This window comes from Protopterus annectens, chromosome 1.part0 (assembly GCF_019279795.1).
Source record: "Protopterus annectens isolate FY-2018-M chromosome 1.part0, PAN1.0, whole genome shotgun sequence".
NCBI lineage: Eukaryota > Metazoa > Chordata > Ceratodontiformes > Protopteridae > Protopterus > Protopterus annectens.
The window spans coordinates 993,123,547-993,149,965 of record NC_056725.1 but is presented as its reverse complement, the minus strand read 5'-3'; positions in this window follow the sequence as shown (position 1 = coordinate 993,149,965).

Sequence of the window (26,419 nt, the reverse complement as noted above, 5' to 3'; positions counted from 1 at the left end):
TAGTGCTGGGGTGCTCTCGGGAGCCCAGAACCAGGTTTCTGTTACTGCACAGATATCGATGTTCTCCATGCTAAGGAGAGTTTCGAGTGCATGCATCTTGAGGTTTAGACTTCTGGCATTGAGTAGCATTACTCTTACTTTCTTATCCCTTGTGATACCTATGGAGGTGGGTTTGTCTTTTGAGCCTTGCCTAAAAAAGGCACTATGGGGGTAGCAAGAGCCTTTGCCAATATCCGAAAGCCCAGGGGTGACAGGTGCAAGCCTTCCCTAGCGAAGCATCGTGGCTTGTCGAGCATATCATCCCAAGCTGACAGGCATTGGATCCCCTTTGAATGACACCAGTACTTAAGCCAATTGTTGAAACTGATCATCTTGTCTTCATATTGTGGCATCATTCTTGGTGAGGGTAAGATGCTACTCAAGGTCAGGGTCATACCGGCCTGGGCTACATACTCAGAGAGCTCCTTTATGTCTCTTTTCATGTAGTCCAGGGAGGTACATCTCAGGTCATTCATACCAGCATGGACAATGACTGAGTCATATTTGTACTTGCCTTGGAGTGACCTGAGTGCTTGTGTTATGTGGCGGATCCTAGCGCCCGACAGGCTGCTCACTGTGACCCTCTCCTTGTTCAGCCTGGTGAGCGGGACGTCAGTGTGCCTGACAATAGAGTCACCTATTACAAGTGTATCAGGTGTGTTGTTTAGTCTTAAGGGCTGTGACTATTCAGCACACTGGCTTTGTGAGATATGTGTTGCACATGTTTTGTTTTGGGGTAGCGGTTGCTTGGGTGTCTGCTTTGGAGGTCTCTGCTGCTTAGGCATATCTTTATTTAGAGCCTCCGAGTATGTTTTTGTGTGATTATGTGTTTGGTTTGCTGTCGTGGTAGGTCTATGTCAGACTGGAATTGTAGTGAGTGTGGTTTCCTTCTCCTCCTGACTGGTTATGCCAGTACTGAGTTGAGAGAGCTTAACCTCCAGTTTGGCTATATGGTTGCATCTCTCACATGTGATGGAATTTGTTGGGAGGAGGAGAGGGTTGTCTGTGTACATGAGGCAGTTGTAATATTGCCTCAAGATTCCCAGATTCACCAGCTGGACCGGAGAGGAGATTGACAACTGACCTTTGGACATGCTAGAATAATACTGGGAATTCCTTAATAATTGAAAACAAGGGCCACTGGGGAGTGAGGGTGTAGTGCTTTTAATTTTTAGTGCTGACTTATATAATTGCTTTAGTGAGCAAGTGCCAGGTAACTTAAGTGCAATGTGTTACAGGTAACTTAAATGCAAAAATGACAAACAGTAACTTTCTTTCAAGTGAAACAAGGAAATAAGTACAGTAAGCAATGCAGATATCACTAGTGATCCACAGAAGCGCTGAGAAGCCGTATATTAGGTGGAATTAGCGTTCCAGGGAAATAACAAGCAAACAAACAACAAGCATATAAACAAAGCTAGATTCAGCAGGCCTGGATCTAGTCTATGCTACAGCAAACAAGGTGTACCAATTTCAGTAAGATACAGTTCAAATATTCAGGCACTATAAACCTTTAACCAGAAATTCCCAGCTCAGAAGGGCAGAGTCCAGCCTCTTCTCCCACAAGAGTGCAGTCCACAAACCTCCTTAATGTAAAATAACTGGCCTGAAGACCAAGTGCTTAAACCAGAACTAATACACTTTAAGAATAACAGGCACTGGGCTCTCAATCAGCAGTTCCCAACTTTGAAGGATGAAAGCTACCTGTCCTGCCACCACAGTGCATGCCACAGACCTTCCTAATGTAAAACAACTGGTCTGAAGCCCAAGTGCTTAATCCAAAAGACTTAGAATGATAGCTACACTTTAATCAAGTTACTACCAAGCAGTAATAAATACAATTGAATACTTTAGAGAATGCCTGGATTAGTGCTCAAGTTACACAAACAAAGCTAGATCCAGCAGGCCCGAATTCAGTCTATGCCACAGCAAACAAGGCGTGCCAACTTCAGTAAGAAGCAGTTCAGATATGCATGCACTATAAGCCTTTAACCAGAAATTCCCAGCTCAGAAGGGTAGAGTCCAGCCTCTCCTCCCACAAGAGTGCAGACCATGAACCCTCTTAATGTAAAATAACTGGCCTAAAAGCCCAAGTGCTTAAACCAGAATTAGAAGTGTTTAGATGTGGGTCTGTAATCGTATTATCCTTAAGAGAGTTAAAAAGATGGAGTAAGATTTTAGAGACTTTCAAGTTAAAAGTTTTGTGGAATTCCACTGTGAATCCATCAGACCCAGGAGCTTTGTTAAGTTTAAGGCTGTTTATAGTCATAGAGATCTCTTGTTGAGTGATTGGAAAGGATAAGAAGTCTTGTTGAGCTTGAGAAAGTTTTGGACAATTAATTTAATCAAAAAATGTATTCAACACCTGGTCTTCTAGATATGTAGATTGGTCATTGTACACTTGAGAGTATAAATCTTTAAATAGGAAAACAATATCATGTTTGGAAGAGTATGTTTTGCCTTGGTATTCTAACTCGATTATTATAGGATGAGTTATTTGATTAGTCATCCTAGCCAATAATTTGGAAGGCATTTGGGACCTCTCTGCATAATTTACTAATGCTTGTACTTTGTGAAAAGATAATTGATTAGCTTGAAGTAAATATAGCTTTTCTTTGAAGGAGTATTAACTGATTTTCAGTTTCTTGATTGTATGTAGACTGGAGAATAGCTTCCAGGTGGGAGATTTTATTTTTGATTGAGGTTTCTTTATATATATAATTTATTGTAGTAAGTGGCTTTACTAATAAAAAAAGCCTCTAATCATTGCTTTTGGGAGGCCCATTGAATACCAAAAGGGATTTGGGAAGTGGTATACATGGATAGAAGCTCATCTAAAATGAGCTCAATATCTTTAACTATTTTGCCTTTAAATAAGAGATTTGAGTTTAGAGTCCAATTATATCCCCTTGCCCCCTAGTAATATTTTTAAGCCAATTCAAGAAGAGGGTGTTTTTTGAATGGTCAGAGAAAATTCTAGGTTCAGTATGAAAGGCAATATTAACATTATGAAAGAACCCTGATATCAGGAAGAAATCCAACCTAGACCAGGCTTTATGACAGGGAGAGCAATATGTATATTTATTTCTAGGAGAGTTTATAGACTAGACTACAAAGTGTATCTGTCAAATAGATTAAAGTCATTTTTTTATTCTGAAATTATTGAGGTAGCATATACATTATATGTACTAGTTATATTTCTTCTGTAAGATAAGGCATCCTGAAGAGAATTCCAGTCCCCTCCTATAATGTAACAGGAGTTCAGAAATAGGGATAGTATCCTGTATAGTGACATAAAAAATCTTGTTGCCTACAGCATGAAATATAAATATTTAAGAACAGTACTAGTTTGTCTAGAAATGGGCAGCTAATTGACAAATAACACCATCTTCCTTTCAGGTCCATATCATGGTGCAGGATGTTTTCTTGAAAACTTTTTTTAATAACAATTGCTACCCCAAAGCTATTAGTTTTATTGCCAGCAGCAATAATTAGTTGTATTCATGTTTCCCCCATGTCCTGCTTCCATTAATCATGGAACATATAGGTCCCCTTTTAGTAATATTAATTCTGCTTTGAAATTAAAGGATAGATGAAAAAAATTCTCTTTTTATCTGATTGTAGCCCCTTTACTAGTGTAATAAGCAGAGACAAGCATGAGGGAATAGTGCATATAACTATTAGTATATTGTCTCTGATATAATTTAGATTTAAATCAGAAAATCCTATAATAAAAACAGTGCTTGGTGAAGATAAGAATAGCATATCTTCCCTTAAACACCTACCACTACAATCCTAGCTTCTGGCGGGAGGTTTTAAAAGGTGTAAGGGTACAGGGCTGAAATATAGAGGATGATAGATGATGTCTTAGGTGCATATATTTGAAAACAAGAGAGCAAGAAAGGATGGAAATTGACAAGTGAAAGACAGTTCCCGGGATTCATGAAGCTTGCGCCAGGTGCCGGAGTAGCATCTGTGATCTAACACCAAATATGGCCGCTGAGCGATTCAGGTACGAGCTGCTTCCACATGCACTGCCAGCGTACGCCAGAGCTGCGCAGCTCCCGGCTCATGTATGCTAATTACTCCATGCGGAGCAGTGTAGCATTCAAATGAAGGTATATAGCGATTCATGAAGTGGTGCAGGCATAAAGTAAGCATGAAGGAATGTAAACCAAAAAAAACGGTTTACATTTTTTCAAACATAAAATCAGAGGCATGAAAGCGGACCAAACCTAAGTATTATAATGTTAATATATGCCAATGGCTAAATATATAGCCAATGGCATAAAAAAAACATGCACAACACATAAAAAATAACATTTAATGTCATGGCCACACTAACACAAAATAAAACCGTAGTGCATCGGTGCGCAAACGGGATCACAATGAAAATATATTTAGATGTCATAAAACTGCAATGTAACACAATTCATGAATTCCCCATAATAGTCAATGGCATGCATGCTACACCAGAACCATGGCGAAAGGGTTGCTAAGGGTCTGTGACAGTGTTCTGCACGGTAACTAGGAATTAGGAGTCAATGCCGTGCAAACAAGTCAAGTAATACTGAATCGCAAACTCCCTGCCAGCGTAAGTATGCACCACACAGCATAGCAGTACAACACCAAGGTGTGGCCTGGAGGTAAACATGACATCAAAAGAGGGGTGTGCCACCGTAGCTGCAAGCACATTGGAGCATTGTTAATCCTGGTTGCCTGTTGCTAAGCAAAGCCACAGGACAGAGGTGTGGAAGTAGCCATAGTTTTGCTTAGCTGAGAGCACACAAGGTAACCGAAAGTGCATGGAACATGGATGAAAACATGCTCGAAACCCGGTAAATGGCTGTGCGTGGCACACACCACAGCTGAAACAGGAAGGATACGGGAAGACAATAAGGAAATGCTGCAGCATGGTAATTGGAGTACAAATGAGTAATTAACACCTAGGAACTCACAGTGGGCCATTGACAACAGCTAACAAGGCTGCTAGCAGCTACCTGCAGAACAGGAAAGGGGAGGCGCCATACTGCAAAGAAAAGAGAACTGTCACAGCAGAACAAAGCAAACTTGCAGTAGATCAGCTACATAACACATTTTGCAACACAATCCTGGGTTGTGAAAGTGCAAAACAAGAAAGCAGGCAGCTGGATGCATGCCTGACAATGGGAGGGGAATTGGGCTGAAAAGTGAAGTAAAGGGCAACAGATGAATCATGGCAGCCAAGCGTAAGTCAACAGCAAAGGCCCAGCAATAGCAGTACCTACTGTAAAACCCATAATTAATATACCCTGCAGCTGGAATTGCACATGCACACCCAATTACACCAGCATCATCCATTGCACAATAGTATAAGGTGTGAAAGCCCCACACACACACTTGTGTATTCCCAGACACTCTGCACCATTGGTGTATACAGACGGGGAACTTTTAATATGTACATGTTAGGGGCTGTCATAGCTTTGATTCACCAGCATGTGTTGTTGACTGACGGTGGTGTGGAGGATGATGCTGGCAACCATCTCAGGCACCAGAGGAGGAGAAGAGTGTTCAGACCCAGGGGGAACCTACCAGGGGCTACATGATCTGGAGATAGTAGAGCGTTACAGGGTGGACAGGGACACCATACAGCAAATTGTTGAGCTGTGCTGGCCACGCCTCAGAGCCAGAAATAACAGAGGGGAACCCATCCCAGTGGACACGAAGGCATGTGTAAGCTTGAGAATACTAGCCACAGGTACCTTTCAAAGGCCAACTGGGGATATCATGGGGATCTCACAAGCATCAGCATCCAGGGTACTCCACCAGTTTCTGGATGCCATGTCACCACATGCCAATGAGCACATATACTTCCCCCGAATGCAGGAGGAGTTGGCAAGCAATATGCATCTCTTCCACCATGTGGCAGACTACCCTGAGGTACTGGGTGCAATAGACTGCACGCACATACACATCAAGACACCACCTGGTGAGCAGGGTAGGCACTACATAAGCTGCAAGGGATACCCCTCTATCAACTGCCAAGTCATGTGCAATGCCCAGGGCATTATCATGTATGTGTGTGCTGGCAGCCCTGGAAGCTATCACGACTCCCACATCTGGCATGCCTCGCAGCTGTATCAGGTATTTGCCAGGGGGGGACATCCCATATGGCCATCTGGTGGGGGATGCTGGCTATGCACTGGAACCGTGGATGATGACTCCCATCAGAAATGCACACAGCCACGCAAGAACACCATAATGAGGCACACACAGAAACGAGAATCCTCATAGAGCGCGTGTTTGGGATGCTGAAATCACAGTTCCATTGCTTGGACATATCTGGTGGAGCCTTGCAGTACTCTCCAGGCACGTGTGCCCACATCTTCATAGTATGTGCCATGCTACACAATATAATCCTGCGGAAACATCTGCAGCAGGGACAGAAAGGTGAAGGCCCTCACAGTCCACGACCATTGCCAAGGGTGCCACAGGCACAGAGGGACTCAGACCCCGAACACCCTGTGCCAGCCCCATTAGGCAGATGGAGGCATGCCCAGTATGCCCATGCCTTGGCAAAGAGGGAATATATAGCACATACACTGACAGTGTAGGCACTTATGGACTGACACCCTTCTCAACCTGCACACACAGCAAACATGGATGGCACGCACACATGACCACCTGTAAATTGTCATGTATAGGTGGTCTGCTGTGTGCATCCTACATAGGTATCCCTCAACTATTGTACACACAACTGCCATTGGCACAAGGTAAGTCAATACCTGAACAGTAAATTAAGCTATCAGCATGTGTCCATACTGTATGTATAGGTTCACAGATACATAGGTAGGTACATGCCTAACTGCCCGAGGCCACTCATAAGCATAGCCAAAAAGTGTCTGCTGTCGCCACCCCATTGATTAACTAACTGTCCCTTTGTGGAGCAGAGCCAATTGTGAGATCCCTGGGTTGTATCCACTGTTCCCCACCCACTCTGCAAGGATTCCCTGGAGTGTTAGTGAGGGGTTTCGTATAATGTAATCAGGGATGTAGTTCCAAATAATGGAGAGTACCCGTGACAGGAATCTTCTCAGATGATTTACATGTTACATAGTATACCTTAACCACAGCTTGCATATATAGGTAGTATTCCACAGAATAATAAACATTTGGAACACACAACCGCTGAAATGTGCGTTAATCACCCTTGCACTACCAGTACCTGCTCTGAGAGGTAAAATTACCACTGTCAGGATTAGAACATGCAACCATGTGCACAGTCTTCACAATAACCTACCACTAAGCTACCGTACGTACCAATGGCAGTTGTGTATACTGACAGGTTAAAAAACAAAAGGTAGGAATGTGTGGAAATAGGACAAACCAACATGTACCCAATGAAAGGTGTATGCTATATTGATATATATAAATCAACATATATATATATATCTATATATGTATATATATGGGTTCCTATGACTTCATTGAACTGTGAAATCACCGACACTCACCTCTTCGACACCAATCCATCGACGTCCATATCATCGACAATTCCGGTAAGCGATCTTCCCCCTCACAGGACCCATGGTAGCGCTTTCAAGGTACATTATACGGAATCACGTAAACCCTAATCAGTGTAACACAGGAAGAAGCGCTACCATGGGTCCTGTGAGGGGGAAGATCGCCACCGAATTGTCGATGATATGGACGTCGATGGATTGGTGTCGAAGAGGTGAGTGTCGGTGATTTCACAGTTCGATGAAGTCATAGGAACCCATATATATATATATATATATATATATATATATATATCTATATATATATATCTATATATATCTATATATATATATATATATATATATATATATAGAGAGAGAGAGAGAGAGGGTGAGAGAGAGATATATGTCGATATATGGGGATATACATATATATGTAGATATATAGATAGGTTAACAACATCTACATAACCATGGAGGTACATATAAATGGGATACCTACCACATACCGACTGTTTGACATACCAACGGGCGTAATCACGAGGCTTAAAGTCCAAAAGACCACAGTACCAAAACACCAGAAGCGCGAGGTTTAAAATCCCAATGTTAAGGGACATTTAGTCAGTGCTTCTGGTGTTGCGGTTCAGGTAGGTGTGTGTAAGTGTGTTTTTGAGGGCTGTAGTGTGTGTAAGTGTATGTGTTCTGAGTGTGGTGTATGTTCTTGGGGGATTGTTATGTGTGGGTGTGGGTTTGCTTTGTGCGTCTGTGCAATCTAGGAGGTAGAATATTAAAGTAGGGGAGGTGTTGGGGGCGCAGACACCCACATAGGGGGTGTAGGGTGGCTTGCCCACCTGCTCATACGTAGTGTAGGATGGTTTGTTTGGATGTAGTGGGTAGCAGTGTGTCTGTGTGTGCATGTGTGTGTTCCATATTTTGTGTTACTTTTGCGAGTTACTGTTGCTGTCAGTAATGTGGGGTATGGGAGTCTGGGCCCGGCATCAGAATTGTGTGGTTTCGGGATTCCGTAGGTATCGCATATACAGCGGTTGAAGTGTTCATATATGAGTATAACATGGACCATAGCAATCCCACATTCCGCCACGACCAAACTTTATGAACAAAGGATATGGAGAGTATATGCCTATACACTATTACAAATATGTGCTATGGACATGAGCCAATGACAGGGTTACCATCTGTCCCACTTTACGAGGGACAGTCCCTCTTTGGGTTGTTGTGTCCTGACCAAATATATTAAATGTGGCAAATGTGGCAAATGTCCTGAGATTTTAGGACATAGTTATGTCCCATATGTAATGTAATAGTTGCATACAATAGTTCTTTCTGTATGTAAAATACCTACATGTTACGAGAAACAGGATAAGCAACTAAACTTCTACAAGAATAAGCTTATATTTAGGCAAAAAAGGAAAGTTCTATCCCTTGTACTCACCGTGGGTTTGTGTCGGCCTGTAAAATCTGATGTGTGTCCCAAAAATATCCCACTATGGCCATTTGAAAAGGTGGCAACCCTATTCAGAGAAGGTCAGTCACCAACACAACTCCACTGACTGCAAATACCAATGACAGAAATACACAGCTTTCATGTAGCAACACTTTATTACATTCCGATGTATTGCCAAAAGGATTCAAGGACTAACATCACCTGCATGCTATACAGGAACCAGTTAACAGTGTCTTAATGAATCAGTCTGCAATTACCATAGTATTAGTCCACTAAAGGATAGGTGTTCAAATAGGAAAGGAACCCTCACGCACATATCGATTATGTATAAAAGCAGTTCCTACACACCTGCATCTGCTATGTACACCCACCAACATCACCCCCACACCCAGACAAATTACAATACAAACTGTAATAACATCACAAATCATTCACTCACTGTACGACATCTGCAGAAGCCTTAGCATACCTTGCCAGAGACACATTATCATGGCCCTATGTGAAATAGTTGCTGTTATACAATGGAACAGCTGCTGATGTTACAGGGTTTGTTTGCACTAATCCCATTTCAGAGGGTTGTGTGTACACCGGGAAATGTTACCAATTACTGATTAACAGCACAGTATGATACACATGTACACCAAACCAAGAATGTCTGGTGAGCACACTGTAAATCACCTAACAGTTCATGCATAGCCATACAGCCTTGAGCTGCCCAAACATCCTTGCCAGACTGAAACATCTGCAGAAGTATCAGGTACAAACAAACCCTGCATAAGTAGCAATGTTCTGAAATATAACAGCTGTACTCACATATAGAACAACATCTTCTAGCCATTACACACAATCCACAGGTGTCATGAAGCTAATATATCTTTGTCTGTCTCCATATAGTTGTTGATATATATCACAAACAACTCATCCAGGCCGTCTACCTCAACAGTAAAGCAAACAGACAATGCCCAAGTGGAGTACTCAATTATACATCACTGTTGCCATGGTATTGGCTAATGGAGTAGCTGCACAGCTGATGTGCATCTAATTAACTACTTTGGAACACCAGTCGATGGTCAGGATAGCACGTTACTGATATTTAACTAGAAAAGGATGGCTTATCACACATTCAAACCATCTGTATATACCAGCAGAACGTTACAAAGAAGATTGAAACACAAACTGAAAAGGATTGAATTAACAGTCAACGATACCTCGGGTTACTAATAAGGTATGTAGAACACTCAGTATGTCTGTGTATGTAGTATCTTTTCTGTAATATTTAAAGTGCACACAATCCATATAGTGGAAACAGTTATCTTGTAGTGATGTATTGTTGAGCATAGTAACGCTTGTAGTATTTATGTGTGTACTGCTGTAGGTCACAAGACAAACACTGCATACACCACAAAGGATGCTATATAAGGGCTTTTAACCCAAATATTCCTCACCAGCCACTGTCAGTGGCAGGGCTGGTCCAACAAGTATGTGCTATAACAGGGGATAGTATATGTTGATATGTTGTAACAGTAGGCATATGTATGGGTGTATTACTGAGAATAACATGTCGAAGGTTGGCCCACTGTGCAATTATGATTTGCATTGTGGGATATTGTGCCAATAACTGTGTAATGTACAGTATTGTAGGCAGATATGTATTACAAGTTACTTAGCATTACTGTTATGTTAGGCAAACATTAGTCATGTCTATTGGCATTTACAGTACACAATAATAGGATACATATGACTTGTAGTCACCCGACAGTTTATCAGCATGATAGCAAAGTAAAATGGAAGAGCTAGTTAACTATCCATGCACATAAGACATGTAATAAGTGCAAAGGTAGGTACTAGGCTGTCTGCCTAAGGGTATTTGTAAGCCTAGCTAGAGTGTGTTGGCTTTTGCCACCCCCTTAGGTTAGTTCCCTGTGCCTTGGAACAGCAGAGCCATTAGTTCCCTGTGCCTCTGTCCAGCAGAGCCACTGCAGTAATCCCCAGGGTACATGTCTGTCTCCCATCCACCCATCAAGGTTTCCCTTGAAGAGTGCTAGTGAGGGGCCCTGCCTGATGTACATTGGAATCATGTTCCAAAGCATGGGGAGTCTCTGGGACAGAAATCTATCCATCCAGCACGTCCTAGACACCGTTTTGGTTAGGTGTATATCCCTAGAGCATGTGGCTCTCAGGGGTTTCTGTTTAGGTGGAGCATATCCAGCAATACTGGGTTGGACATGGGCCTTGTATGTCAGGCAGAGATCATCTGTGAGTATGCGGTATGTGACCGAGTACAGCTAGACTTTTTTAGGTTGGGCTGCATAGGTCATCTGTTTGAGGTCAGTAATCCTCTTGGTGTAGTACTGTTGTGGTCTTCCAAACCATTGCAGTTGTCTTGTAAGGTACATCCCAAATGGGATGTTGTATCCTTTAATGGGTCTAATAAATCATGAGTAGAGAGTCACAATGGCCTCCTTTGTTCTGGATGCGAACTCATTAGAGATTAGGGGAGCCACGTAGAAGGATATTCTAACCACTTGTCATTATGGGTATTTAAGGAGATATTGCTATCTACTGGGGTTCCCAGATCCCTTTTCTGTATGTAGGGGACTAGCACCTATGTGGTAGTCCACGGGTAATTAGTTATATCCAAAGGGGATGACTATGCACTTTTTGGCATTCAGCTTGAGGCCATGATATTGACACCAGGTATCCATCTCAGTGCGACCCTTCCGAAGGGTGTCTGTACCAGCTGAGGAAACAATTATGGCCCCTAGTTTGCAGTCGTCTGCAAATCTTTTCAGCCAAAGCCCTCCTGTGCTTGCCTGTATGTCAGAGAATTATATACCAAACATGAGGGGTCCTAGGACTGAGCACTGAGGGACGCCACTTGTAACTGGTATACAGTTGGACCTAGGGTATGCAACTCCCACTGTGTGGGTTCTGTCCGTGATCCACTTTGCAAACCATCACATGACGTAGGGGTTAATGTTCAGATGGATGGGTATGTTGATAATACCAGAATGGGGAATGGTGTTGAAAGCATTTGAGAGATCAAGATAGGCTGTGTGGACCTCCTTACCCTCATCTAATGCCTTGGTAACTGTCTCTAAGAAGTCCACCAGGTTTAGGAGGCATAGTCTGCCCTTAACAAAGTCAAACTGGGAGGGGTCAAAGGTTTGGAGGTACCCAATGTCTCTGTGAATGAGATCCCTGATGATGTGCTCCATAACCTTGCAGACCAGGCTAGTCAGGCCTATAGGGCAATAGGTCCCGTGGTCCATTGTGACGCCACCTTTGTGGAGTGGGATAACTGTTGCTGTGCACCATTCAGGAGGAACAAAGCCCAATGTGATGCTATTATTGAACATGGTGCATAGATGGGGAGCCAGTACATTCTGAAGTCTGTGTAATATGCAGCCCGGGATGTTGTCCAGTCCCATGGGTGCTGTAATATTGGCTTTAGAGTGTGCAGATTTTACCTATGTAGTTGTGATTACAGGGACTCTGCACTCTTCCTGTATAGATATGGGCCTTTTAGGGGGTGAGAGGGGGGAAAGGTAGCACTGAACCTATCTGTCAGGATGTTGGCAATATCAGTTGGTTCTGTAATGTTCGTGCCTTTGTGCTGTAACTCAGAGCAGAGCTAGGTGTTGACATCGAGATATTTGACATAGCTATAGAATGCTTTGTGGATGTGATTGGAATTAGTGGCAGTTTTGTTTCCGTAGCTAGCTTTGGAGGATCTTATAAGGGATCTCACCATCTTACTGAGGTTGACCAGGGAGCTCCTCCACTCATTGGATTGTACTCTGTTTTGCAACAGTGTCTTCCTTCTGTTCTACAGTTTGTTTATGGCAGCGGACCACCAGATTGGCTTCCTTAATTAGGAGTATAGCATCTTGGTTCTGTTTGGTATAGCAGGATCCATGCACTCGTGTAAGTGCTTATAGAGTGCATTTGTGTAGGATTCAGCAGTTGTAACTGTATTTTCCATCTGCATGGGTGTCATGAAGTTCACCACATCTGTCTTAAGAAGCATGAAGTTGGCTTTGTAGACATATTATACTGTGGTTCCCTTAATGGGGATGGGGGTGGGATGTGGATATCAAGGGTGTTCAGCTTATGGTCGGATTGGACCAACAAGGAGTTGACTTCAGGTGTGGAACACCAGCCACTCATGTTGGTAATGCCTAGGTCTAGGATATTGTTCCCCTGGTGGGTGTGTGGATAAGTTTATCCAGAGCATTGGTGTTTATGAATTCCAGAAAGCGTTGAGCTAATGAGTTGGTACACGAGTAGTTTTCCCAGTTAATGGTGGGGTAGATTCAGTGAGACTATGTGATGAGTGTGGTGGGGTGCGAATGTTTACCTTCTCCACATGACTGCCAGGGTCAGTCTTGGTTGGAGTGAGCTTTACCTCCAGTTTGGCTAGATAAGTGCATCTCTCACAGGTTGTAGTGTTGGGTGGTAGGTGGAGAGGGTTGTCTGTGTACATGAGGCAATGTCTACATTGCCTCAAGATGTCCAGATTCATCAGATAGACAGGAGAGAACACTGGCAGCTGACCCTTGGACATGCCTGAATATAAAACTAATTTCCCCTAGATAAGTGAAGAAAGTGAGTACAAGAGCTATTTTACTCTAAGCAAGTGAGAAAAGTATGAACAGAACCTGTTTACCTCTGGGTAATGAGGAAGATTGAGTGTTATAGTAATTAATAGCTTACGTAGTGCTTACACGTTCTAAACAAGTGCTGAGCATGAATAGGCAATCCAGATAGGGTCTTGGATAACATAAACACACTACCCCCCCCAACAGGTGCACAATCATATATCCATGTATACCACAGAGCCCCTGTACCCACAACTATGCAGCTACAAGCTGCACTCAGGCTGCATGGGACTTGTCCACATCCCAGGTTGTATCATACACATATGGCAAAACAAGCTGGTCTCCACATACATATCATGTAAAACATAGCTTCATGTCAGGCTGTGTACACACTGAATGGTGCACACCAACAGGTATCACAACCCACAAAGTGGGAGACACCACTGATAATGGGATGTACTGCACTACTACCCTGCTGAGACTGGTCTGAAAGGCCATGAACCTTGATCAAATTATTTCATGTCAGCAGTACAGATGTAGATGACAGTAAGGTTGATTTCACACTGCATATCATAACCTTGCCAGATTATAGGACATTATCGCCCATACTGTGTTCCACCTACACTTGGTATTCTAGATGTACATTCCTATGCCACAGGAGTGTTTTGCAATGGGACTGCTGGCAGAACCAACACTATAGAAGGTGTCTCAATAATACATGCACATCACACCAGTGCCAGCTACAGTAAGACAGGGTTAATTAATTGGACTCTCCCTCATTGTAGTCCATACCACACAGACTAACAGAAGGCATCTGCCTATTGAAGTATGCAAATGACTATGACCTAGGAGAAATATCAAACTCAGAGTGTTGTAGACAACATACAGAAGAGGCTCTGTGCGTGACGTGTGTGTGACATATGGCCACAATCTGACAGCTACATATTGCATTGTCACCCCTATGGTAATAATCCTGTACCCATGAACTACCACCTAGGCAGCGGTCAGCATAATGGACACTGTGTGTAAGGGATGCAGCTGGGCAGTTGTCTTTCTTGTGATAGTTATGTCACCACACCTGTCAGGTAGTCATATGTGGCAAACCTAATCATGACAGGGTGCCATCCATGAATTTAGAGATCATTGTCCAGCCATACACAACACTCAAGTGACCCATATCAGATCACATATTTCCTTTAAGGGGTATTGGCCGTGTGCAGATGGCCTACACCAGCCTTTCCATTCCCCATCTCCACTATGTAGCATGATGCATACCCTGAACAAATCCATGTCCACCCCAGTGATGTTGGACATGCTACACATACACATCCTGATCTCAAACACATACTTCATGGACATCCACCTTCCTAGTACTAGGATCACCACATGCTGGACAGATCCTTGCCCCATACACTTTACATAGTCCTGCCATACTATGCATTCCTGTCCAGCAAAGCTGCACATCACCACCCTCTCAGACAGGGTGTAATGACCACATGGTAAATGTATCATTAACCCTGTGGATCAGTTATGTGGCACTGCTCCACCTGTTCCCAGAGACTCGCCTATCGGCTACATCTAGGTAACCTATCATCCTAGATTCATACATTGCCCATGGCATATAGCCTACTTGTTGACTTTGACTATGCATACTATAGTTATATCCATCCCTGCAAATACCATCTGGCTAGCCAGTGTCCCATGTGTATCACATATGCAACACAGGTGATACATGGCAGGATGTTGAATTGCTGTACAGTGACATGTAGATGTATATGGCAGAGCACATACATGTAAAACCTTCTGTGAGTAAGTCTGCAGGGTCACAGGTCATGTCCATTAAGGCAGTGGAAGTCTTTATATGTGACATATAGACAGCATCAAGGTCAACTGCATTAATGTGGACACATCCAGCCATGTGCTGATAGGTAGGAACACCAGTACAGGCAAACAGACATGCCCACATCAAGACAGCATCCACATGGAGTATGAGCAATGTAATCAGGTGACAAACACACATATATGGTGATAATATCCACTCACCATTGAGTGTCACATGTGTGTGACACAAACATGTCAGTGGTGTCAGTGTCATGTAGATTTGCAAAGACAACTATTTAATCATAATAAATGCGATACACATGTATGTTCAGCTGTAGCTCTGTATGTATCTGTGAGTCACTGTGACCTGTCTTCATCATTATGTCTTCCAGGTATGCTGCGTGCAAGGCTACCCCCTTATACCTGCTTGGAGGATGAGGCCCTCATCCCATATCTACATGACAATCATGATATCCTGTTCAGCCATGTGCCACATGATGAACAGCAGCGGGATGCCCTGTGGATGGAACATTGCAGGAGGGTTAATGATGTGGGTGGCCACAACCGCACATACCAGCAGGTGTGAAGACACTGTACAGACCTCATTAGATGGGCGAAACAGTGTGCAAATGCAATCGCCAGGGAACAAGGTGCAACAGGTGGTGGACCACTAACCCAGCCCCCACTCACATGTACCAAGGAGTTACTGGCCAACCTGAGGACACCTGCAGAACAACATCCACAAGCCTTAGCCAATATTGTGGAGGTGGGTGTCTCTCAACCACCGAGCCGGAGTTGCTTAGTAAGTCACTACTGCACCTATAGCAACTATATTCCATATAGTTGCATGTGTCACTGTACAATATGTAATGCAACATCATATGCAAGGCATGTATACACACATGCCGCATACTATAGTATGCTACTCTGTGTATGCACACATGTGCATACACCATAGTATAATCTAATGTGCTGGTGTATGTGTTAACATACTCATTGCACCCTGTAGCTATCATACAGGTGTGGATAATGCTCATACTGCTGTGTTACTCCTATTTAGGTACCTCTGATGTTCAGCTGCAACAGCAGCCCATTGCAGGTGAGAATGTTATTATTTATCAGGCATCATAATACACAGATCTATCTGCCATGTGGCCATTTACCACATGTACCCATAATGTATGGTCCTGTCACAATATACAGGTTGGACCTGCAATGCATCACAATGGCTACCCATGTGCAACACTTACAAACTATGTGAATCACCAACATGAATCCTCACAAACTGCCATTGCCAGATGTGTGGACAGCTGTGCATACAATGGTGGAGGTGCTGTTCACTGTAGGGACATGTACTACAGATCAGAACTACACATGTGGGAAATACAAACTGTACTACACAGTGAGCTGGAATATGGCCAGCCCACCGGATTCACTGGTGTGGATCATAGCCCTGCTATGAATGTGCTATCTTGACATGTCCATGACATCTAGTGGCCTGGCTGCAATACTGCCTAACTATCCTGAAAAAGATATCCCGCATGCCAAACATAACACCCTTTGTCTGCATAACCCTGTTGTCAGTGGAGCATATGACATCTATGGGTGTATGTCATATGGGACAACACAGGCCAGAGACATGAAGAAACACATACAGTAGAAGTGATGTGCTTGTGTGTACACCCTGTCATACAATGGCTACACATGGTCCAACTATGGCCTTTGTGTAATGGTTATATTGCAGATGTGGAACACTAGACATCCTACAGGCCTGTGCACATCTTGTGTAGGTGTGACATCAATCCACCACATAAGATGTGTTGAACATCTTGAGTGTGTCATAACATGACAGTAGTCACCTGTACAGTATCCACATCAGCCCACATATACAGTACATTCCCCTTGCTGGTGTCGGACATCAATGTCATACTCGCTTCTCGTGTGTGTGTGTGTGTGTGTGTGTGTGTGTGTGTGTGTGTGTGTGTGTGTGTGGTACAGATGTCATGTGGGACATGGTGTACCGATGAGTTCGCCATGTCTGGCCATAGTTGCCAGGCAGCAGCAATATGGTTGCAGATGTGCAGGGGTGTCATCCGTATACCCTTCAGTGACCTGCGTCACACATTCCACATCATGGTTTAGTGTGTATACACGTCAGTGACGTGGGTCACATTCCACAGTAAATATGTATTGTATCTGAACACAGTCATGGCTATGAACTGTCTGTAACTCACACTGTATAGCAATAGAGACACCTCATGATTCCCTTAAATGTCCATGCACATCAGCTAAATGTGCAGTATATCTGTAGGGTGGACAGACAACTCTGCATTGGGACACCATTACGCCACTGTATATTTGACAGGACACCATTGTGTTAAACATGTATGCATTTTTTTTTTTTTTTTGCTTTTGCGTCATCTTAAAAGTACTCAATCGTATTTATTACTGCTTGGTGTAACTCATTCTAAGCCTTTTAGTTTAAGTAATTGGGCTTCAGGCCAGTTACTTTACATTAAGAAGGTTTGTGGTCTGCACTCTTGTGGGAGGAGAGGCTGGACTCTGCCCATCTGAGCTGGGAATTTCTGATTAAATGCTTATAGTGCCTGCATATTTGAACTGCTTCTTACTGAAATTGGTACACCTTGTTTGCTGTAGCATAGACTAGATCCAGGCCTACTGAATCTAGCTTTGTTTGTATGCTTGTTGTTTGTTTGCTTGTTATTTCCCTTATACACTAATTCCACCTAAAATGCGGCTTTTCAGCGCTTCTGTGGATCCCTAGTGATATCTGCATTGCTTACTGTACTTAGTTCCTTGTTTCACTTGAAAGAAAGTTACTGTTTGTCGTTTTTGCATTTAAGTTACCTGTAACACATTGCATATAAGTTACCTGGCACTTGCTCACTAAGTCAGCACTAAAAAATTAAAAGCACTACACCCTCACAAACTCCCCTTGAGTATCTTGTTCCCCATTGGCCCTTTTTTCAATTATAAAGGAATTCCCAATACTATTCTAGCATGTCCAAAGGTCAGTTGTCAATCTCCTCTCCGGTCCAGCTGGTGAATCTGGGAATCTTGAGGCAATGTTACAACTGCCTCGTGTACACAGACAACCCTCTACTCCTCCCAACAAATTCCAACACATGTGAGAGATGCAACCATATAGCCAAACTGGAGACTAATCTCTCTCAACTCAGTACTGGCATAATCAGTCAGGAGGAGAAGGAAACCACACTCGCTATAATTTCAGTCTCACATAGACCTACCACGACAGCAAACCAAACACATAAACGCACAAAAACATACTCGGAGGCTCTAAATAAAAATCTGCCTAAGCAGCAGAGACCTCCAAAGCAGACACCCAAGCAACCGCTACCCCAAAACAAAACACATGCAACACATAGCTCACAAAGCCAGTGTGCTGAACAGTCACAGCCCTTAAGGCTAAACAACACACCTGATACACTTGTAATAGGTGACTCTATCGTCAGGCACACTGACGTCCCGCTCACCAGGCTGAACAAGGAGAAGGTCACGGTGAGCTGCTTGTCGGGCGCTAGGATCCGCCACATAACACAAGCACTCAGGTCACTCCAAGGCAAGTACAAATATGACTCAGTCATTGTCCATGCTGGTGTGAATGACCTGAGCACCTCCCTGGACTACATGAAAAGAGACATAGAGGAGCTCTCTGAACATGTAGCCCAGGCCGGTATGACCCTGACATTGCGTAGCATCTTACCCTCACCAAGAATGATCCCACAATATGAAGACAAGATGATCAGTTTCAACAACTGGCTTAAGTATTGGTGTCATTCAAAGGGGATCCAATGCCTGTCAGCCTGGGATGACATGCTCGACAAGCCACGATGCTTTGCTAGGGACGGCTTGCACCTGTCACCCCTGGGCTTTCAGATGTTGGCAAAGGCTCTTGTATAGTGATAGTAGTCATCCATTCCAAAGATGGGCATACTCCAGATCACGATGGATTCCTACTTTAAGCACACAGGTTCACAGGTATGTACATTTTAACTGCCAGCATCCCTGTTGATGTCCGCATTCCTAGAAGGTCATAATGACAACCTTGAAATGTGTAGTCTGTGTGGCGCGACTCATAACTATGTAGTATTGTAATAGTGATCTGTAGATAGGCAGGTGTTCCATTCCCACCACTGGGGTGTGTGTGTGTGTGTGTGTGTGTGTGTGTGTGTGTGTGTGTGTGTGTGTGTGTGTGTGTGTGTGTTCGTTCTTATCTGCCTGAGGACTGAATAATGCTTTTAGACTGCTCACACTCCATACAATTCTTATACCCACCTTTGGCTAGGCTGATGATGTAACCCACCTACAAATACACCTCTGAGAGTGCTGTGTTCCAGTAATCTCGGTAGCACATTCTGTAACTGTGTAATGCTGTAGTGTAATAAAGTAGTTAGGTCAGTATTCTAATCCCAGACTTGCCAAGTGTGTGTGTGTGTGTCCCCGTCTGCCTGAGGACTGAAAAATGCTTTTAGACTGCTCACACTCCATACAATTCCTATACCCTCCTTTGGCAAGGCTGATGATGCCACCCACCTACAAATGCATCTCTGGGAGTACTGTGTCCCAGTAATCTTGGTATTATGTTCTGTAACTGCATAATGCTATAGTGTAATAAAGTAGCTAGGTCGGTGTTCTAATTCCAGACTTGCCAAGTGTGTGTGTGTGTGTGTGTGTGTGTGTGTGTGTGTGTGTGTGTGTGTGTGTGTGTATGTTTGTGTGTTATAATGCTTTTAGACTGCTTACACTCCATACAATTCCTATACCCACCTTTGGCAAGGCTGATGATGTCACCCACCTACAAATACACCTCTGGGAGTGCTGTGCTCCAGTAATCTCTGTAGCGTGTTCTGTAACTGTGTAATGTTGTAGTGTAATAAAGTAGTTAGGTCAGTGTTCTAATCCCAGATTTGCCAAGTGTTTATGTTTGTGTGTCCCCATCTGCCTGAGGACAGAATAATGCGTTTAGGCTGCACAAACTCCATACAATTCCTATACACACATTTGGCAAGGCTGATGATGTCACCCACCTACAAATACACCTCTGGGAGTACTGTAACCCAGTAATCTGGGTAGCGTGTTCTGTAACTGCGTAATGCTGCAGTGTGCTAAAGTAGTTAGGTCGGTGTTCTAATCTCAGACATGCTAGGTGTGTGTGTGTGTGTGTGTGTGTGTGTGTGTGTGTGTGTGTGTGTGTGTGTGTGTGTGTGTGTGTGTGTGTGTGTGTGTGAGACAAGTACAGTGCTTTGTAGAGTATGCACTCTCTGTACAAATCACATGACCACCTTTGTCAATCCTGCTGTTGTCACCCACCTAGGTCTACACCTGTAGGTGTGCTGTAACCCAGTATTCACCATAGCATGTGCCCTAAAAGCTTTTTTCTGCAGTGTGATATGGTAGGTTGGGGTTTGTATACAGGACATAGCAAGTGTGTGTTTGTCTGTCAGAGCCTGTGTAGAGGTGGCTGTGAATGTCTTACCATTGGACATGTTGGGGAGCGGATGTTATAGTTTTCCTATATGGTGTCCGTCTTATGACACATTGGCCACCTCACGAGGAGTACAGCTGTTAGTCAGCCACGGGACTGTGTTGGCAAGCCATACCCCTACATCTGGCAAAAGGCCTGGTGAACATCGTATGCAACCCTACTAGTACCTGGTATATGTCCAGCACCCATGTGCCATGCACAAACACAGGTGCCTAGGATATCCCGCTATGTTGCTAGCATCATGCACATTGATGACAGATGGTAGGCATGGTGTGAATGCAGTGGCCTGCAGAGGACATGGCACCCTGTACAGCGGTACAATAGGCACATATTTGCAGACATTGTGCCTTCACTATGTTCCCCACTGGATCCCTGCAACATATGTGGTGCCATCAAATGTGATCCACAGAGGCCATACAATGCCATACACATGTGCCCTGTATGGACCAATGCCACTGACACTAGGGAATACCTGTATCATACTATCAATGCAGGTGCAGGGTTCACCTGCTCACTATAAGCAGGTTTCACCACACCAGGACAGCATTGGCATATTGGGGGATTACAGTCGGTGTACACAACATGTGCCTGCCAAACCAGGTACACCTGTACATGTCACTATACAGTATTGTGGGACATGCACATCCCAGGCAATGTCCATGTGAAGGACTATCAAACACAGACATGGCATGCATTGCAAACCTATGACCATGCACATTGGTAACCAGGATGTCAGGGCAGATCATGCAGTAGCCATCTGTGTTGGACATTGCAAACACAACACCCCTGCACTGCACACCATTATCTGTTGACACATTGCTAAGGAGTACCCCTCACCCAGCCTTGTACAGCCACCTTGCACGGCCAACCACTACACACCCATGCAGCAATGCATACATGCATGTCAGTACTGGCACCTTGTGTCTGCATGTGGGTTATGATGCTCCCAACCACAGTCACTCCCAGTATAACCCTCGTTGGCATACCAACAGATGTCAAACACTTTCACATGCCCTAGCCCATAGAACCTCCAGATATCCCCTGTGGTGCATGTAATCATGTGCATTACTGCAGTGTGGCAAACAAAGTAGTTAGGTTGTATATTTGTGGCCCTGGCAAAGAGGGTCATTGCGAGTCCATTAGAGAGTGTGGTTGTGGTGACAATGGTATCCGTTCACATGGACAGGCATGTGTGCCACACCTAATGTATGTCTACTATCTCTGTTGCAGATGTCTCTCACCTACACACATATGTTCTTACAGCACAGCAACATGTCGGCTTTGTGGCACATGTAGTAATGTAATGCACATGTAATAGTAATGACTAGCCAGTCAGGGGTTTGACCCCTGTACTGTTAGGTGTGTGGCAGATGATGCTTATGCTTAGGTCTCTAAGCCCTTCTCTGGTGTACTTTGCCTGTCCCACCCACACTCTCTCTCTGGTGGATGTGGAGGTGTACACCTGCTCAGCAGCAGCATGTGTATTGTAAGTGATGGACATGATCAGGTGATGGCCTCTCCACCTATTGCAGTCCTCCTCTAGCTGATTGCATGTGGAACAGCTGTGATGGTGTTCCCATAGCCATTCACATGATAAACACAGTACACTATCTAGGAAAAACATGTTGTTATTTGGCCATGACAGTCGCTGTGAGTGGTACCTGGATGTGGTGTTCTGAAACAGCATCACAGATGATATCTGGATGTACCTCAGACATCATACACATTGGGAAATAGCCTAAAGACAGGAGGGTGATGTGCCACATATGACTACAGCATGTAAGTGTAGCTATGCTGCATTGAGACTACTGCTTGTTTAACATGTGTGTGGTAATGGCTATTCTGCATGTTTTAATACAGACATGACAGTACTCTGTTCATGAGGGGGCCCCATCTGTGGGTCATCTGTGAACTGGTCAGTGTGTGGAACCATTTGTTTCCTGTGTTACACACTGAAAACACATCTGTGCACAGTAGGAGCATAGCATGAGGATTGCAGACAGTACATAATGATAAGGATGTGTTACCGCCATCGCATCCTTGACTAGACATATGTCACATGAAACAGTGGTATGACAGACACTGTCTGGGGTTCCCAGTGACAAGCCAATAATGGGCAACTATTCATAGCTGCGGTCACATGTCTACTACACATTGTACAGATAGTATGCAGTATATATGCATGTGTTGTGCTCCCTCTGCAAATGTATACCATCTGTTGTGTTGGGTTGATGGTGATATCAATGCATACTGTTGTAGGTAATCCTGTATGCTGTTGTCTATCATTAAGCCATATGTGGATTTAAACTGTAACACCATAGGCTGAATGGGTTGGGAGGTCCCGACAGAACCTCCTGTCCCACTTCAGCTGACCATGGCACCGGGCACCAGCACATCTGAGGCCCAGCCTTGGACATCAACCTCTGTTGGCTCTGCACCACCTTCTGGTGGTACCACCACTGAGGATGGGGCATGTGCCCCCTGGGAGCAGGACCAGACAGGTACATGTCTGCTGTCGTGCAGTCCCGGATGTGTTGCGTTTGGGGCTCACTAAGGGGTTCTGAAGCCAGATACGCAAGCTCAAGGGCGGAGTGTCACATTTACAGAGTGATGCTGCCCCTCCTGGACAGCCCCCAGCACTGCCTCCTTTGCAGCTGTTTAGGTGCAGTTGTGACTACCCATGGCTGGGGACCTGCATCCCACTGTTTCCATGGGCTTGTGAATTCCGGACACCCATCCCTGTCCGAGGTGTATCCCCCCACATGTGTCATATACCAACCTTGTATGCTGTCTTGTCTGTGATCCTACCCTACCTATCCTCCACAGCCATATCTACACTCCTTCCCCCACATCCGACCCTCACCCTACGGAAACTTAAGGCCAATTGGCTCCTAGGACAACATCTGCCCTATACATAGCTGTCCATTTCACACATGTGCCCACTGGACACATGTACCCTTGTAATATGCATCACAACATACTCCTGTTATCCTCACCCCTGTCCCTCAGGCACATGATCCTGGTATGCACATCACTCCTAAATGGTCCAGGTACACGTAATGAGGATGATCCCATTGTACACACAACACTACCGGTCCCTCTATGGTTACCCCATTTACCTTTATCATGATGAGGATGTTGCACACAGCACCTTGCATGAGCACTGCTCACAAATAATGATTGGGCAGGTACTGTTGTGTTAATGTACATTAAATGCACAGAGTGATGCATACGGCCAATGTACAACTGTTTGTGTGTATGAATGACACATGTCTGTCTGAGGGAGCCTTGAGATTACATAGAACAACAGCAGTACATAATACAGGCATCGCTGGTGTTTCCCGTTCCATTCGTTTGTAATGCTTTGTTGCCACATGGTATGTTCCTGATATATTTCTATATATGTATGTACCTATATGCTGGACATAACCACTCACAAATACATCTACATGATGGGATACATTCCTATACTGTTGAATGACTGCGCTGTATGATATGCTTGTCCTTTATCTGTATATCTGCCATGGCATATTGATAAATCATATTAGCTGTGTGTGCAGGGTCCTGGTTCCGAGCCTTGCATAGGATGTTTATTTGGTCACAGGGCAGAATAAGGCCATTAGATATGGAGAGAGTAAGGCACATTAAAGCAGTTGTGAGCGGGTGTGCATGGGTTTGCATGGTGTTAAGCAATGCTAACCTCTGGTTACAGCTTCTTACACTGGGTTAGCCTCTACATTGCTTTACCAGTGCAATACTCGCATACTGGTAGCCAAACAGGCTTACACCCACTCTCTCCCGCACTTGCAAATGCACCGACATTGGTGCTTGCATCTGACACTCACACCCCTGGGTGGGAGCGAGGACCACAATATTACCTTGTGATGTGTATTACATCGGATTACATGCCTATAGTATCAGGAATGGCTGTCCATTAGGTGATGGCATGCCGTTCGACTGTACGGAATCAGCGGCCTGTCCAGTGATTTATTCATATTATTTGTGTGCTCCTCTTACAATCTGCTCCCATCTGGCTGATACATGGGAACTGAGACTCTTCAATACAGACAAGTAATTGGGTTTTGGGACCCACATCCGTCAGCCGAATCATGCTACCGCATACCTATTATAGGGTTGCCACCTTTTCAATTGCCCAAAGTGGGACTTTTATGTAGAAAGTCCGATTTTGCAGGGCAAAACATACTCACAGCCAGTACAAAGGAAAGAACTTCACTGTTTTGCCTAAATAAATGCTTATTCTTGTAGCATTATAGTTGCTTATTCTGTTTCTTACAACATTTAGGTGTATTTGATACAAAATAATTGTTTTATGCAACTACTACAGACAATATAGGAAATCTTTGTCCTAAAATCTCAGGACATTTGCCATATTTTCAATTATTTTGCAGGACACAACTGCCTAAAGGAGACTGTCCCTTGCAAAGGTGGACAGGTGGTAACCCTAACCTATTCTATCATCTTTCTAAGGTAGTCAGCGGAATATGTGCTTTCTGTCACTATCAGACCTCTCATACAAATGGGGAAGAATGAACACTGAATAAGGGACACTGCATAACAACATCAGGGACACATTTAGAAGTTTGGTGCTATTAACCTGACACATTGACAGACCCAGACAATATGTAGTCATACACATTGTCTGAGGTACATGCTGTTTATGACTCTTACATGTTGTATTATTCATTATGTGTATTCCACCAACTTTTCTCCTAATATCATTAGTTCTAGGAGTGTTTAGGTGGGACAGAGTTAGATTCTGAGTTGTAATCACGGACGTCCCTGGTAATCAGGGACAGTTCTATGGTATGGTCCCTATGTATTCCCACAATGGTTTATGGACTATCCAGTGGATGTGCTGTTAGGGTTTGGGAAGTATGGGCGTCTGCTATGCCCACATCAGAATATTACTTACATCCAAGGGGTGGTCCTAATATGGCTCTGCCAGCCAACACCTGCACGCTTAAGCCCATAATTGCATACCCATAGTTCCCCTACCTGCCACTCCTCTAAACCACTCATCCTTACTGTGGGCGCAGGTGGGGCATAAACAAACCAGTACACACTGCCCACTCTCCCCATGTCGGGACACATGTCGTACGTTGTGTTGACCCATGTGTTATCAGGCTTGCACGACCTACTGGTCCGTGTACATCTACAGCGTGGTTGGAGAAATCATTACAGGGCCTGGCTCTGGTAATTAATTTTTGGTGTCCCACAAGGGACATTGATGTCTATGTTTCAAGTGTAGATCTTGCAAATCTCTCCCACAGGTAGTTTCCTGCAAGTAGTCTGGGAAGCAGTGGTGTATTTACCTTTATTGTGTGTCTGTATGTCTCTCTGGCCTAGCTAGGGGAGTGGGGGGGGGGGGTGATGCTATGTGTTACATGTTTGTTTATTGGACCTCCCACCAACATATGCCCGGCCTGTGAACATATGTTACCCGTAACTGCTGTATCATATCCTAGCT